Here is a 16975-nt window from a genome sequence, read left to right as displayed (position 1 = left end):
TATAGGGCTGATCAAAGTGCATTCTGTACCCCAGCCCCACTTCTCTCCATTCTAAGTTTGGGGATTTGGTCTGGGGCCAAGGAACAGAGGGGATATTAACTGGTGCAGAGACAGATTGAATGTAAGACCTCATTAGCACCACATTCTAACCACAGACTAAGTGAAGGAAAAATAGGGGAAATCATCAAGAATTTAACTCCTTAGTTCAGGCCCCCATCCTCAAGGCTCTCTATCTGTAGCTGAGAGTCACTGACCAAGTTGACAAATCACAGGGGAGTTGGGGTTGACTTGGCATGTCCTGAGTCATATTCTGATCAGTTACCAATGTCAGGGCCCACCTCCAGGATGACTGACGACTGAGAGTAAAGGAGGGACAGTCTCTTTCCTTGTCTCTCTCTGATCTAAAAGGAAAGATGATAATCCAGATCAGCATTTGGAATTTTAGACCAATATACCTTAAGAGGCTAGTAGGTGATTCTTCTCTCCCCACCACCCACCCATCCTACTGAACCAAGGAGTAAAACATGTCTACTGGTATTTGTCTCCTATGTTTCCTTCTGACTTTTCATGTGTTAGCTGCTATGTCACTGCAGGTCTTCCCTCAGCATCAAAGACCTCCTCACCCTGGAACATCCCTCTGTAATTGGAGATATTAAATCAAAAGACTCTGGGTGGTTAGGCATGACAATTGTGTTCAAGTTTTTGAAAGAGTCTAATTGTTCTATTTGGTCTCAAATGAATGTGAGAATTGGCTGTAAGTAGAGTCACCCCTGGCCTTGGTTATGTTTAATTGGCAACAAGGTCATCAGACCTGCCACACCTCCTGAGTCTAATCCCAAGGATCTAGCAATATTTTGAAGAAGAAAAGCTTCCTAACATTGAAAGCTGTACATATTGAGATGGATGGCCTCGGAAGGTAATGGGTTCCTCCTTACTAGTGTCATTGAAGCAAAGGCTAACTGACCACTTGTTAGGCACATTATATCAGATGTTATTCCTTTGGGGAAAAAGGTTGGACTACACGGCAGCTGAGATTGTTCTCAACAGCAAAAATTCTGAGATTCCATGACTCCAAAACCAGTATGCTTCCCCACTGTGCCACCTGACCCATAAAATAAGCTCAATTGACTTGAGGCTTAGGAAAACATATTTATCCAAGAGGAGACCAATCGCCTTTCCCAATTTCAATATGCAATTAGGACAGAGTAGAGTGTTGAGTACTTCCTTAAACCAGGAAATACCACCCGGATATGTACATATAAATGTTCATTTTCCCTTTTCTTAGTCAGTGAGTAATTGATGATTTGAAACAAGCTGTATTATCTCCCTTTTGCAGCTGAGAAAACTTGAGCCCAAAGAAAGCACAGTGTCTGGCAAATAGTAAACACTATACAAATGTTAGCTATTATTATTGTTATTGTTCTTACAGTCACAGTTGTGGTTGGTGGGTTGTTGTGCTTTGCTCTTGAAGAGGACTAAAATGACATCACTGTGTTGGAGTCAAGATATAGTGTGTCCAACAATGGCTGATTAGACCATCATGAGCTCGGAATGCTCTACCACAGGTTGGGCACAAATAATCCACGTGAACATTTGGAGTGGAGATACCTCTGAGTTTGTATATCGCATGTTTCTTTTGAGCTACTGCAATTGTGCTTTGCTCATAGAACACAGTGCCTTCTTTGACATGGACACTTCATGCTGGGCAGTCCTGTGCCAGTGTCTCGAATGTCTCCCAATTGATTCCAAAGTTCTTCAGAGAGACCTGGAGAGTGTCCTTGTATCTCTTCCTCTGACCTTCATGTGAGTACTTGCCTTTTGTGAGTTCTCCATAAAACAGTCTCTTAGGCAAACATACGTTTGGCATTTGAACAATGTGATCAGCCCATTGGAGTTGCACTCTCTGTGGTAGTAATGTCTGGCGGTTCAGCTCAAGAAAGGACCTCAGTGTCCAGTACTTTACCCTGCCAGATGAACTTCAGAATCTTCCTAAGATGATTCAGATAGAAGTGATTCAGTACCCTGGCATGCACTGGTAGACTGTTCAAGTTTCACAGGCATACAACAATGGGGTCAGCACAACAGCTCTGTAGACCTTCAGTTTAGTAGGCAGTCTAATATCTCTTCTCTCCCACACTTTCCTTCATAGCCTCCCAAATGCTGAACTAGCTCTGATAGTGTATGTGTCAACTTCATCATCCATGTGTAGTCACATTGCAAGTAAATGATAGGCCTAGAACTTGAACCCAGGTCTTGTGATTCCAAGAATAGAATTTTTCTTTCTGGTATTTCTTCCTCTTATGAAGCACTAGCTTTTTTCCTGATCTCCAGTCTTGAATAACTAACTAGATCAAATGACCTAACATATCTAAAGCATTTTAAAACCTTAAAGTGCTATCTAAATGCTATTATTTTTATTGTTGTTATTTAGTAGTAGTATTGGACATTCCCAAATAAGATGTTTAAATCTCAAACTCAACTTGTCCAAAGTAGAACTCACTATTGCTGCCTTCAAACCTACTCCTGTTCTAAACATTCTTGTCAAGAGTTCTAACATTTTTGGTGAATCTTGACAAGTTCTACCATTTTTCCAGATAGCCAGGTTCACAGACTCTTTCATCCTTGACTCTTGATTCTCACTCACTCCACATATTCAATCAGTGGCCAATTCTTCTAATGTCTAGTGCCACTGAATCCTTCTCTTAACTCACACAACTGTGGTCCCTCTTTACTTTTTCACCTGGACCATTGCAATAGTCTCTAACTTTTCTCCATTCTTCAACTGTCTCACCTCTTTAATTCATCCACCATGCAACTTCCAAAGTGTGGATCTGGGAGGGCAGAGCTAAGATGGAAGAGTAAAAGCAGTGACTTGTTTGAGCTGTCCCCCAAACCCCTCCAAATACCTGTAAAAAAATGGCTATAAACAAAATCTAGAGCAGCAAAACCCACAAAAAGAGAGAGTGAAACAAATTTCCAGCCCAAGACAACTCGGACGGCTGATGGGAAAGGTCTGTTGCACCAGGCTGGGAGAGGAGTGCAGTTCAGCATGGGCCATGCAGGTAAAGACAGAGCCTCAGCGAACTTGGAACAGGCCTCAGGGGACTGAATCACGAGCAGCTGTGGCACTTTCCAGACTTCTCAACCCACAAATGCCAAAGACAACTCAGAAGGTCAGTAAGAAAGGTCTGTCAGACATGGGTGAGAGAGGAGCATGATCTGGCCCCAGTCCTGGCACAGCCCTGGGGCAGTGGGTTTCCAGAGCTCTCAGTCCACAGACGGTGGGGAAGGGGGGTGATCAAGTGTCTGATCAAAGGGGGATTGCAGGGATCTCTGCTGGTGCTAAGGCAGGATTCTCTTGCTTTGCTTGCATCTGGGTTGCAGTACTGGGTGGCAGTCCTGGGGTGAGGAAGAGCACTGGGGTGAGGAAGAGCACTGGCGTGGTGGAAGCTTGTGGCAGTGGTGGAGAGGGAATCCTCCTCACAGTACAAAGGTAGAATAGAGTGTTTGTGGTCACTCATAGACCAGAGCACAGGCCAGGAAAGGAGTAAACACTTCACCCCTTATCATACCACCTTAGAAGAAATGAAAATTTACAGATCCCTAGAAGTATCCATGAAAAACAGCTGCACAAATACCCTGAAGCTTGGAACAGTACATCCTCCACACTGGAAGCAGACCTCTACCTTAATAAAGAGTTTATAACTCAAGTAATTGGCCGGGATCATGAGCAAACCTTGCAAGAAGTGTCAGACGGTAGAATCATTTTTTGGTAACAAAGAAGATCAAAACACACAACCAGAAGAAGACAACAAAGTCAAAGCTCCTACATCCAAAGCCTCCAAGAAAAATATGAATCAGTCCAAAGTCTTGGAAGAGCTCAAAAAGGATTTTGAGAAGCCAGTAAGAGAAGTAGAGGAAAAACTGGGAAGAGAAATGAGAGTGATGTGAGAAAATCATGAAAAACAAGTCAACAGCTTGCTAATGGAGATCCAAAAAAAAAAAAATACTGAAGAAAATAACACCTTAAAAAATAGACTAACTAAAATGGCAAAAGAGGTCCAAAAAGCCAATGAGGAGAAGAATGCCTTAAAAACCATAACTGGCCAAATGGAAAATGATGTCCAAAAGCTCACTGAAGAAAATAATTCCTTAAAAATTAGAATGGAGCTAATTAGCTAATGGAAGCTAATGACTCTATGAGAAATTAATAAATTATAAAACAAAGCCAAAAGAATGAAAAAATAGAAGACAATGTGAAGTATCTCATTGGAAAAACAACTGACATGGAAAACAGATCCAGGAGAGATAATTTTAAAATTATTCAACTACCTGAAAGCCATGATCAAAATAAGAGCCTAGACAAAGTGTGGGTCTGACTATGTATGTCATCTTCCTACTCAATAAGCTCCAATGGTTCCCTATTAAGGGAAAGGAATAAGTATTTATATAACATCTACTATTTGCCCATCACTGTGCTATGTGCTGTTTACAGATATTATCTCATTTGGTCCTCACAACAACCCTGCAAGGAAGGCGCTATTAATATCCCCATTTTACACATGAGGATACTGAGGCAAACAGAGGTTAAGTAACTTGGCCAGGGTCACACACTAATTAGTATTTGAATCTGGATTTGAACTCAGGCCCAGTGCTCTCTCCTTTATACCACCAGCTATTACTTCAAGAATCAAATAAAACATTGAAGACTCTTCACAACCTGGTCCCTTCCTGCTTTGCCAGTCTTCTGACACATTATTCCCCTCCCTGGACTTGACTACTCACCTACAGAGATCTACCTGCTGTTTCTCAAGCACAAAGTTCCATTTTGGTTTCCAGGCCTTTTCACTCATTGTCCCCCATGCCTAGAATTCTCTCTTTCCCCACCTTTACCTCTCAGATTCCTTGGTTTTCTTCTGTGAGGTCTCCCCCCCCCCCCCAAAAAAATGCCTTCCCTGCTAGGTTACCTTGTATCTAAAGTATTTTGTATATGTATCCCTCAGTCACTCATGTCAGACTCACGTCTAATGCGCAAAAAAAATTTAATGGCCCACATTCACAGTCATTCTGCCATTGCAAGAGTAGTGATGAAACGGTTTGTGATAATGCCCCAAGTTAGAGAGCAAAAACACTCTAATGATGGGCTGGGTGGTTAAGGTCCCAGATCTGTGCTAGGAAAAGTCACTCTCCTCTGTGGCTCCTAGAGCTTCCTCATGCCCCCGTGCCTCTGGCAATGGAGAAAAGGAAATGGAAGGATGGGGCCAACAACAGGTGCTTGAACTTTATCCATCAAATGTGGTTTTTAATAGAATTAAAAGGACATAATTTAAAGCAGGTGCCCACCACACCCACCTGAAGTCAGGGACAGGGCAATGGGCTAAAGGCTGTCAGTTCCTTGTGCCTGTATCTGGTTTTTGTTTTTTCTTCTCACCACTCCAGCTACCCAACCAAATGTCTGCAAATAAAGCAAGACAAAAGAAGACACAGTCACACATCTTTCTGCTTATCCATTTAGAGGCCACCTCTTATCGCCTCCCATGGAGGCCTGGTTTTGAAAAAGCATACTCCAGATGGTACAGCCACCATGGTGAGGCTGCTGTTTCATGTGTTCCAAGTCCCCTGCCACTTGATTGTTCTTTTTTCTTTGTCCTCTCGATCCTCTCCCTCTCAAAAGATCTTCAAAAACTCCTACTGTACAGGGATGGACACCCTTTCCCCTCAAGTCCTGATTTCTTCTTCACTTCCTCCCTTCCCAAGCTGGGAAGAACTCTAACTCCCTCCCAGATGGAGATTATGGGTATTTGCTGTGATGACATCTATTAAAAATGCCATTCTTCAATTTTTATGGAGCCGTGTTATACTTGGGCAATTGTGGGCAAGAGTTCAGTCTGTGATGATGACTCAATTCCAGTATAGTTTATTGGTTGAGTTCTTCAGAATATTTGCAGATTGGTACTTGTACAATAGGGATTTGTTATCTGTCAGTCCTTGAAATGAAACACAGTTCTTGAAATGAAAGATATTATAATTATGTACCTTGAAACATGCAGGTCAAGTCTTACTAGATACTTTGTAGGTACTAAAATGTATAGCTTGGAGTAATAAGTTGTAGAGTATCCATCATTTCAATGCTTTATCTATTTGTTATTGTTCAGTCCTTCAGGCATACCCCATGTGTGATGAACCATTATGGGGTTTTCTTGGCAGAGATACTGGAGTGGTTTGCCATTTCCTTCTCTAGAAGATCAAAGCAAACAAAGATTAAACGACTTGCCCAGGGTCACACAGCTAGTAAGTGTCTGAAGTGGATTTGAACTCAAGTCTTCCTGACTCCAGGCCTGGTGGTCTATCCATTGGGCCACCTACCTGCTTTTTCTATACTAATTCCTATATCCAGGCTACATAACAATAACCCTTCTTTAATTTCTGATGGCAATGACCTAGTTCTGAATTGCCATCATAAACTTCTCCATTTCCACAAACTCACATGAATTAGCCATGTATTCAACCCTTCTTTGTCGAACTGTTGTAGATTGAAGTCATGTGCATGTCATCTAACAAGGACCTTTTGAGTCCACTTTTGGGTCTTTGTTTTTTAATAGGTTCTCGTGATTTGGTAGTAAATATGTAATACCTTCTATTAGGAAAGCTAGGATCAAGCTTATGTCGGAGAGGAAGAGGGTCAGGTTCTTTGCCAGTAATTCATGTGCATCTGTAAAATACTGTTCTTAAAAAAAAATACTGTTCTTAAATTTAAGTTTCTTATATCCAATAATTACTCTTATCTGGCCTTGCCACTTTCCAGTTCTGCAAAGAGGTTGAGTTTTCAGTCATCTCTCTGAATGTAGCTATTTTATCTTTCATTGAATTAATAGGAAAGGGGGGAAGGAATAATCATTTAGGTAGTACCTACTATGTGCCAGGCACTGTTCTATGGGCTTTTTATAAGTATGAGCTGATTTGATCTGCAAATCTTCTACTTTTTGTTTGCTCCAACTTGCATTATTTTTATAGAAGTACTTCTAGTGATGCTATAGATCAGTGTCAAACCCATGGCTGGCAAAATTCCCCAGTGTTGCTGGAACCAGATTAAAATGTGATTGGGAAATGTTTACCAAAATAAATAAAAATGCAAAACAACCTATAGTGCTAATCTATGTTTTTCTAAGTCAATATGTGGCAATAATAGTAATTATTATCATTGTTTTCATTAAGCAATATGTTTAATGTTTCATTTTGTTTCATTAAATAAGAGTTTCAATTTGTTTCATTAAACAATAATAACATTTAAAAAGTTGTGACTAAAGGGCCAGCCTTAGACTGAGGTTAAGTACTACTTCTGAAATATAATAGCTGTGTGACCATTAGCAAGTCATTTTAGCCACTAGGTGCCCAAGCAAATCTCTAAGACTGTAAGTTGCAAAGACGCCAAGGCAAAAAAAAAAAATGGATAGAGGGACTTCTCACACCCAGATCTTTCTAGAAAGATACAATGATATGTCTGAACCAGGAAAAAAATTAGTTTAACTCAGATCCTATGCACCCTCCTCCACAAGGGCTATCATGATTCCCAAAGTTACTTTCTATTCATTTTGTGTTCATGCATATATGTACATGTCATCCTTCCCTTTGCCCAAAACAGAACATAAACTGCTAGAGGGATGTGATTGTCATATTCGGTCACTGTGTCCTCAGCTCTTGTCCCATACTAGATGTTAATAAATGGTGCCATGGTGAATAGAGTGCCAGGCCTGGAGTCAGGAAGACTCATCTTCCTGAGTTCAAATCTGGCCTCGGGCACTTACTAGCTGTGTGAGCCTGGGCAAATCATTTAACCTTGTTTGCCTTAGTTTCTCCGTTTGTAAAATGAGCTGGAAAAGGAAATGGGAAGCCATTTCTGTATCTTTGCCAAGAAAACCCCAAATGGGGTCACAGAGAGTCAAAAATGACTAAACAACAACGATAACAACAAAATAAATGGTTGGAGTTGGGAAAATACATAATTCTATACAGAGATCTAGGATAATTTTTAAAAAAAAGCAGTGTCTGTTCCCTTGAATATAAGCAGCCTTAAAAATAAAATAAATAAATTCCCATAGCAGGTAAGATACTAAAGCAATATCTCTCCATCCCTTCTTCTTATAGTCCTACTAAGTAACATGGTCAAACTGAGGTCAAAGAGAAAGATTATTTTTATCCATGATCATACCTTTGGGTGGGGAAAGCAAACAGACAAAAAAAGGTAAAATGTGTTTTTTCCTAAAAAGCTTCTCAGGATACGGTTAAGAGTGTTTATGCATGAAACAATCCCTTCGAAAGCAAACATCTGGTTCATGTAGAGCTCTGTGATGTCTCAGTGAACTTTTGCCATTCATTCTCCATGAAATGGGAAAGAAAAAACAAGGAGATAGATAATCCATCCATGCATGCCATCAGTCCCCTCTGTATTTATCCCAGTGAAGATTCTAAAGATGGTTTAACTGTAAACCTTCCAACTGCAGTGAAAATGACTAAGTTGAGTAGTTGAGCGTGAAGACGTTTTAAAGCATTGGGAAAGGAGGTCTTCTGTTTAAAAAACAAAAAACCAACAACAACAAAATGGATCCCAGTGGTCTGGCAGGCTTTAGGGAGGGGTATGGAGGCTAGAAAGGAAAGAGAAGCATAACCATTTCTGTAATTCAATCTCTGAGAAGCTCCAAAACTGGAAAAGGTGTTGGCATCGCATGCCATTTTCTCATAGCGCCTGGCTTGTCTTTCTTAATCATCTCCTCCTGCTGAAAGGTTTAAAATTAATCTTCATGTCTTAAGAGCACAATATGTCAGGACATCCCTAATTTCCCTGTCGGCCTTGATGACCTGAGTTGAAAGGGCTGAATCCCCTCCAATATTGGTCGTTTATTGGAGACACCTGTGCGATCCTCCCTCAAATAAACAAAGGAGCACAGCTGTAGGAGGGTTGATAAGTTTAACTCTCCATTGGACTTGGATTCTTTGAGGAATCTCCAGTTTCCTCTACAGGTCCAGATTGTGATCCCCTGATGCCTCCCACCCAACGTGATTCCTCCTCAGTCTTTCTATAAATAGAGAAGATCCCCTCCTCATACTGGAGTCCTTCCCTGAGGCCATTTAATGTCTTGGGAATATCCAGGTGGTGCTACAACTTTCTATCTGATGTTTTTGTTCATGTAGTGACATGAAAGACCGTCATGCTTTTCTGGTCACATATGTCCCTAATATTGCCTTTTACCTGGCATCTCACGCAGATCATGCTGATAACTGCTGAGCCTGCTTTCAGCCACCATGTGTCTTTCCATTCCTTTTTGCATGAATGAATTAAGCATTTATCTAACACTTACTATGCATCAGGCACTGTGCTAAGCACTGGGGATACAAAAAAAAAAAAACAACAGTAAAAACAATCTCTGCTCTCAAGCAACTCCCACACTAATGGGAGAGACAACTCACATAAATTTCAGCTGTGAGGAACATGGAAAGGTCCCGTCGTCTTCAGGGTACAGGGACAAAGCAGATGAAGGTGCCTTTTATTAATGTCTGGGCTCCTAATTTTGATTTTTTCCAAAGTTACATCAATCCATGATTAGAAAACATAGTTTCTTTTGGAGTTCCACTATTTTAAAAAAATGTTACTTTAAGGGTTTTTTTCTTAAACAATGAGATGTTCATTGAAAGCAATACATATATGTATATGTATGCACATATGTGTATATACACATATATACATATGCATACACATATACATACATACAAACATGTGTATATCTCCTAAATATCATCCAAGTCTTTTTTTTTTTCACCTACTCAATTCTTGGCCCAGTTCATTGTCCACCTTATGAATTGTAACAAGGATAGTGTAGCTGGGGCTTTGTCCCAGGTGCTGGAGTGCTTTCTGTACTAAATTTAGGTACTAAATTTAGAAGGTGTTAAAAGCACTCGAAGACTGTCATCAATATGAAAACAATAGAGCTTAGTACATAGTTAGAATAATTAATTAAAATTAAAGGCTACTCAATATCGTGTTCAAGTGAGTTCCTCCTTTGTCCCCATCCTTACTGTGCACGTGAGCTTCACATTTGTGCCTTGGAGTTTCCATATATACCTGGGCAGGATAGTGTCCTGCCTCTCCACTCTTCACCTGAAGGCATGCATTGAGATGCTTGCTCTGGGTGTGGTTTGTGGCACAGAAATTCCTTGTTACAACTCTGTTCATCTACATATATATATATATATACACACATATATACACATATATATGTATGTATGTACATATATATGTGTGTATGTATATAATATATATACACACAAATACATACATAGACAAATATATGTCCATACATACATAGATGTACATATGTGTATTTCTGTGTAGCTCAGGCCCTCCACAGCAAGATGGATCCTAAACGCTACACTCAGGATTATGGCGCCGTTAGAATTTATCAATTAAATCATGGCTCCAAGTCTCCATTTCCTCTGAATCTCACCAGACTAAGCCAAACGACACAAGCACAAAGCAAAAGACGTTTAATTTAATAGAATAGTAAAGTAAATAATAAGGAGTAATTCCCCATAGGCAAGAGTGCAATGTGCCCTTGTCTCCCCCACCCTTTCTCTTGCTGCCAGTGGGAGAGAGGACAGTCCGGGGACAAGTGCCACTCCTCCTGTTCTGTCCTAGCTGCAGTGCCCCTCAGAGTTTCCTCACCACCCACTGGGGCTCATCACTGTTCTGCTCTTCAGCTTGCCGCTCTCCCACAGAGATGCTGCTGAGTTTCCTCTCCACTGAGTGACTGCTCGGCTGAGCTACTGCTGCTATCTGCTGGAGGGCTTCTTCCTCAAAGAGAATGTTAGCACATATCTGAGAGACTGTCCATCCTAACGTAGGGCTATTTTAGCTCTTTTTTTAGTCAGACCCATTGTCCCACTCAACCAGCACAGAAATAAACCCGTAGGTCAAATTCCTCCTCCCTCCTCTCCTTCCCCTTCTCTCTCCTCCTCCTCCTCTTCTTCCATTCTCTTCCTTTTCCTCTCTTTGCTCCTCCTCCCTCTCCTCCCCCTCCCCTTTCTCTTCCCTCTCCTCCTCCTCTTGCTTTTCCCTCTCTACCTCTTCTTCCTTCTCCCTCCCCTGTTCTCCCTTTCCTCACACTCCAGCAGGAACTGTATCAAGCCCTTCTGATACTTGAAATAAGTAATTTTTCCGGCAAGTAGCACCATTGACATGCAAATTCTCCTGGAGGGTTGAGGTAAGAACGGATGGCTTTTGCCCAGTATTCCTACAGCAACATCCAGGTCACTGTGCTCTCTGTACCTGTAGATCCTAAGGCTCATTCCCCTCCCGGCTCATTTTCTGCTCTATTCTCTCTCCACCATCTGCCTGGCCCTCACTTGAGGATGACTGCACTCTGAAGGCCATTTGATGATTGTTGAGTCTTTTCCTGGAAGCACCGTATCATCAGAAGCCATAGTCACACTACTCATTTCTCTTCTAGCTTACTCTGGTCTGTTCCATTTCCATGCTAGCTGCCTTGCCCAAGCATAGGTAGCCTCCTTCCCTCCCTACCTCCTCTGCCTCCCTGTTTTCCAGCCCTTCTTATGTTTTGTCTTCCCCGTAAGCAACGTGAGAGCAGAAACTGCCTCATGTTCTTTTTTTTTCCATCTCTAGCCCTTAGAACAATGCCTTGAACATAATATTTGTTGACTGACTGTATAAGCGCTGAATAAATGCTCTATGTATCTAAACAATAACATTCTCATCCATTTTGTTTTTCTAGGGTGGATATTTAGACAAAAAAAGAATTTCATATCGATATGGATTTACTGAAGAAATCCCATAGCATTCCAGGTCCCAATACAATTAGTGCAGTGTCATCTATGAAGAAAAACATTTGAAACAATGCACCATCAATAGAGTCTTTGTTTTATTTGGAATCTGTGCAAGGTAAGTTCTACAACACTGACACATATCTGAGATGAATATATATCTTATTGCTTTGCAACTTACTTGATAACACAAACCATCAGATCCCAGAGAATAAAGTAGATGAGGCCGCATGGAAGTTCTTCCCCTCAACCTAGCTTGTCTCTTCTCCAGATCCCATCAGGATCTCCCCTTCCCACTAACTTTTCTTCCAATATTTCTTTCACTTTCCCCCTCCTGGATGCACACTGACAGTATATCCCCACTCCCATGGGAAAGAGCCCAGAACTCTGGCTCTACTCTGATCCTTGTGCCCATCCCCCCCCCCTTCCCAACACTTGTGGCCCTGGGCTCCACTAGTCTTCTAACCACAGAGAAGACAGAGCTACTCATATAACTTGCATAAGCAGAGAGTTACCCACTACAATTCTTCCATAGAATAGACTTTCTGCCCTGCTGATGTGCTCTTCAGACCATGGCTTTGTCATTTGTCCTTATCCTTCACCCTAAGGACCTCTGGGCTTTGCCTTCTTCCCTGCAACTGAACTCTCCTATACAGTTGTTTCTACAAGTAGAGTATGAGATAGTCTTCTTTGTGCTTGATCCACTGTAAATGCTTTTTTATTCTTTGAATAGTTATTTTACTGCTGCATGTCTTAGTCACCTTGTTTGAGGAGAGCCACCAAAGATATATTTTGTCCTACCAAATCAAATGCTTTTTTAAAAAATCACAAAGAAAAATAAAATAAATAAAAGTAAATCACTAAAATTGATACAATGGAATCGTTTATACCTCTAAGTCACTTGGGCATCTCTAAAGACGTTATCTGGCATAGGAAAAGAGCTACAAAAACCTGCTGTTCTGTTCTCATGGTTTCATCAGTGCTAACTTTGTTGCATGTACAGATCACTCTCACGGAGATTTCATAGCATGAAGACGCATCACCCTCTTCATTAACTGCTAAGCACTGTCTATGCCTATGCTTTATTTGTCCTTTCTTTTGGAATCATCCCATCTTGGGGATCTCTTGAAAATTAATCCCTCGGTGCCTTTAAAAATCAAGTCAATTCCAGAATAAATCATGTTTGTGTATATATAGTCCCAGAAGGCTGCTCTTGATGAAATCATCTTAAGCATCATGACCATTTTCCCCAAAGTTCCTTAGGCAGCATCCAGTGGAGTCCAAATATAATGACTTTGCTATTTTCGTCTCTTCAGATATAATCCATAAAACATTTCCAGATCTGTTCCAATATTCTCCAGTTTGCTGTCCTTCTAGTTTCATCTCTCAACCTCCTCAAGGTAATCTCTTGGAGTTGGGTCTCTCTACAGCCTTGATCACTTCCTCAACTACATTTCACTATTTTGATCAATACTGCACTAGGTGACAAAGTAGATAGAGTGCCAGGCTTGGAATCAGAAAGACTTATCTTTATAAGTTCAAATCTGGCCTCATATGCTTACTACCTGTGTGACCCTGAGCAAGTTGCTTCACCCTGTTTCCCTCAGTTTCCTCATCTGTAAAATGAGCTGGAGAAGGAAATGTCAAACCACTCCAGTATCTTTGCCAAGAAAACCCCAAATGGGGTCACAAACAGTTGGAAATGACTGAAAAGACTCAGCAACAGCAACAATGCTCTAAACTGGCTCTGTCACCCACTTCTTCACCCCTTCCCAACTTCCACATTCCTCTATTTAGCAAAAGGATTAAGTCATTGCTGACTGCAGAAGTTTTTGGACTCTTTTGGTCTCCATGTTGTGGTACTGGTTTTCTCGCTGACCAAACTTAGTTTAAAAATAGTGGTGGGGGGGCAGGTAGGTAGTACAGTGGATATCACACCAGCCCTGGAGTCAAGAGGACCTTAGTTCAAATCCAGCCTCAGACACTTGACACTTACTAGCTGTGTGACCCTGGGCAAGTCACTTAACCCCATTGTCTAGGCAAAAAAAAAAAAATAGTGGTCTGGTCAATGTCATTTCCTTGTATTTTTCCCCAATTTTCTAGTTGATAGCTCATTGAAAGGTCAAATTAAAGCTGCTACAAGTATAGTCAGTGCCTTCTCACCTGGGTCTGTGCTTCTTATTTGATATTTACTTGGACCCTTGTCCTAAATAGAAGATGATCCAGTTGTATGTTAATAATTAATTCTGAAATGACTGCTATGTTAATAAATAGTCATTTCTTACCTCCAGGCCTGCTTGATCTCAGTTTTTATGTCATTTACCACATCTTCCTCTGTCCCTATTACGTACAATAGAATACAGTATATTGCTTAACCCTGGATTATCCAAGATTTCCATTATCTAAGTGGGACATAGGGCATTTTGCTAGGTTTTCCCTCTTACTGCCATTAATTGAACCCCAAACTTCATAAGGTGCTTCCCTTCCTCACCATTTCATTTGGTCTATGCATGAAAATGAATGAGAATGGCCTAAAATACAATGGTGTCACAATTTTTTTTTTTTGGAGGGAGGAGAATGGTAGAAGCCAAACTAAACCCACCATTTACACAAACAAGAGATTTAAAACTAGAATGGATCTTTGAGGTCATCTGGTCCAACTTCTCTCATTTTACACTTGAGGAATCTAAGAGCCAGGTGGGCCTTAAGGCCACAACCCTTAAGCTAGAAGGGACCTTGGAGGGCATCTAGCATAACCCCCTCATTATACAGATGAGGAACCAAGGCCTAGGGAAGGGATGGGACTGGCCAGGTCACAAAGATAGGAAGCTTGATCACAGATTTTCTAACTATAAATATGGTGCCTTTTCCCACTGTACTATGTTCAAATGACTTGCCCAGGATCACAAAGGTAGCAGGTAGAGCTGGGATTTGAACCTTAGCCTCCCAATTCCAATGTTGTTTCTAATGTAATCTCAATGTGGAGATGAGTCCTATAGATGTAGGTAAAGAAAAGATTTGTATGAAAGGCTTGGTTTTATACCCTCAGGGATCACCCACTTAATCAAGATCCAGAAGTTCCCTGAGCCCATGAAGGAGACAATGGCTTGAGTTCTCCTGCCACTACAGCCTTGGATGGAAGTCATCTGAGTTCCAATGAGTGTTGGAAGGGCTGCCTCCAGATTCCACATGAAGAGGTCTGAGCATGAAACCAAACCTAATAGCTGATAGTAACATGGCAGAGCATAGAATTGTGTCAGAGACAAAAGACATTGTCGAGATGAAAACCCATTTGAAATGTGCCAGGGATACAGCTATGTGAAAGATGAATGGAAGCATGTTCTGAAAACTTACTGAAGACCTAACTCCCAGAATCACAGAGTCTGTGGTTCATGTGCTGAGCACTGTCACATGTTCTGCTGAAGAACATTTATTTCCTAGAGAAACTATCCTCTTGGTGTGTGTTGTGTAGTATAACAGCACCATGAAATTTTAAAATATATTAAGTTGGAGCCCTTCAAAGAGAAGGGGGCATATAAATCCCAGCTAATGGGGATGTTATTCTTAGCATTGGTGAAACAATTTTTTTTTTCCATTTCTCCATTAAGGAATTCTTTAATAATTTTTTTCATACCATGTTTGTCAGAAAATTTGTAGCTATTCACACCTCAATCATTCTATCCTCCAAGAGGCATAAACCAAAATGAAGTTTGTTTGGCTAAGTGGCTTCTTGAATGCACCAAAATTTGAATATGTATTTATAATATTTATATGAATCCTATCTGCAAATGAACACTTTAAGGCTTAACTACAGAAGGCACTGTGGTAAAATAGAAAGAGCAATGCATATAGCATCAGTGAACTTGAGTTCAAATCCCAACATTACCCCTTACTAGCTGGGAAAGACAGATAACAAAATGTCATAAACCCCTTGCCCAATGACTTCTGTCGTTGTCCAGAAGTGGGAGGACTGTCCCAAGGATATGATAGAGGCAGTGTGTTGTAGTGGACTGAATTCTGGCCTTTGATCTAGGATTAACTTGGTTCAAATTCCTCCTCAGAGAAAAGATAAGGAAGAAATCCATTTATATCCCTCCATAGAGGGCAATAAGAGGTGTTGCTAAAGATACTGAACTTTATGCTAAGAATCTAGTCTGAAAATGTACATGTCCCAGTCACAGCCAATCCAGGTGCCACAGGTACCTTTCTGCTTACATACAAACCTAAAAATTACCATGCTATGCAAAATTGTGAAATTAAAAACCACAGGGATTATGGGAAAATGGGATTAGGGCCAGAATGCTAAAAAACGTCATCAGAGACATACAGAGATGATAAGAATCTAATAAAAATAGTATCATTGTTTTACACACATTAAATAGTTGAGAAATATATAAATACTATAGTATGTAGTGTTGGTAACCTGTTGCTTGGCCTGTACCCTGTTTCCCAAAGGGCAGGGCTGGCAAAGCCAATGACTATGGGTGAGGGATGACAGCAGTGAGAAGAAACTCCTGGAATGGACAATGGCAGAATATGGGGAAGGGACATAGAATGTGTGGCTTCACACCAACCTTCCTCTACTCTCAGCTCATACTGAACCAGATGATATACAATAAATATGGCACTTTATCTTCAAAAATACTTGGCTGGCTTATAGAAATGAGTGTCAGAAGAGTTTCCATTTGTGAATTATTGTGAAGTGGCCTCGTTTTGTATGTTCTTTTTGTTTCTTGAGAACAAAATCGAGCATAAGCAAACATAAATCTCACATTATGTTTAAATAATTACCTAATATGTTAATTACCTTGGAACAAAATTCCTTTTGTAAAACAAAGATTATCACACAACTGATTGTACGGTGACGTGCAAAACACTTGGGATAAGTAATAATTTTGGCACAATTTCATCTTGTGACAGCAATATTCGTGTATATAGGCTTCTACTTACACCAGACTGACTTAGAACATTTAACTTTGAACAAAATAAACTGGATTAAAATTATTTCCCTACGTTTAATTAACTCTCTATCAGGTGAATGCTGGATTTCATGTCATATACACATCTTGCATTACTTTTTTGTTGTTCTTGTATTTTAAATTTTGTGGTTTTTAAGAAAGTTTATTACTTCAAAGAAATAAGC

This window comes from Vombatus ursinus, unplaced genomic scaffold, assembly GCF_900497805.2.
Source record: "Vombatus ursinus unplaced genomic scaffold, bare-nosed wombat genome assembly UNPS02005264.1, whole genome shotgun sequence".
Lineage (NCBI taxonomy): Eukaryota > Metazoa > Chordata > Mammalia > Diprotodontia > Vombatidae > Vombatus > Vombatus ursinus.
Note: the sequence above shows the minus strand (reverse complement) of the source record.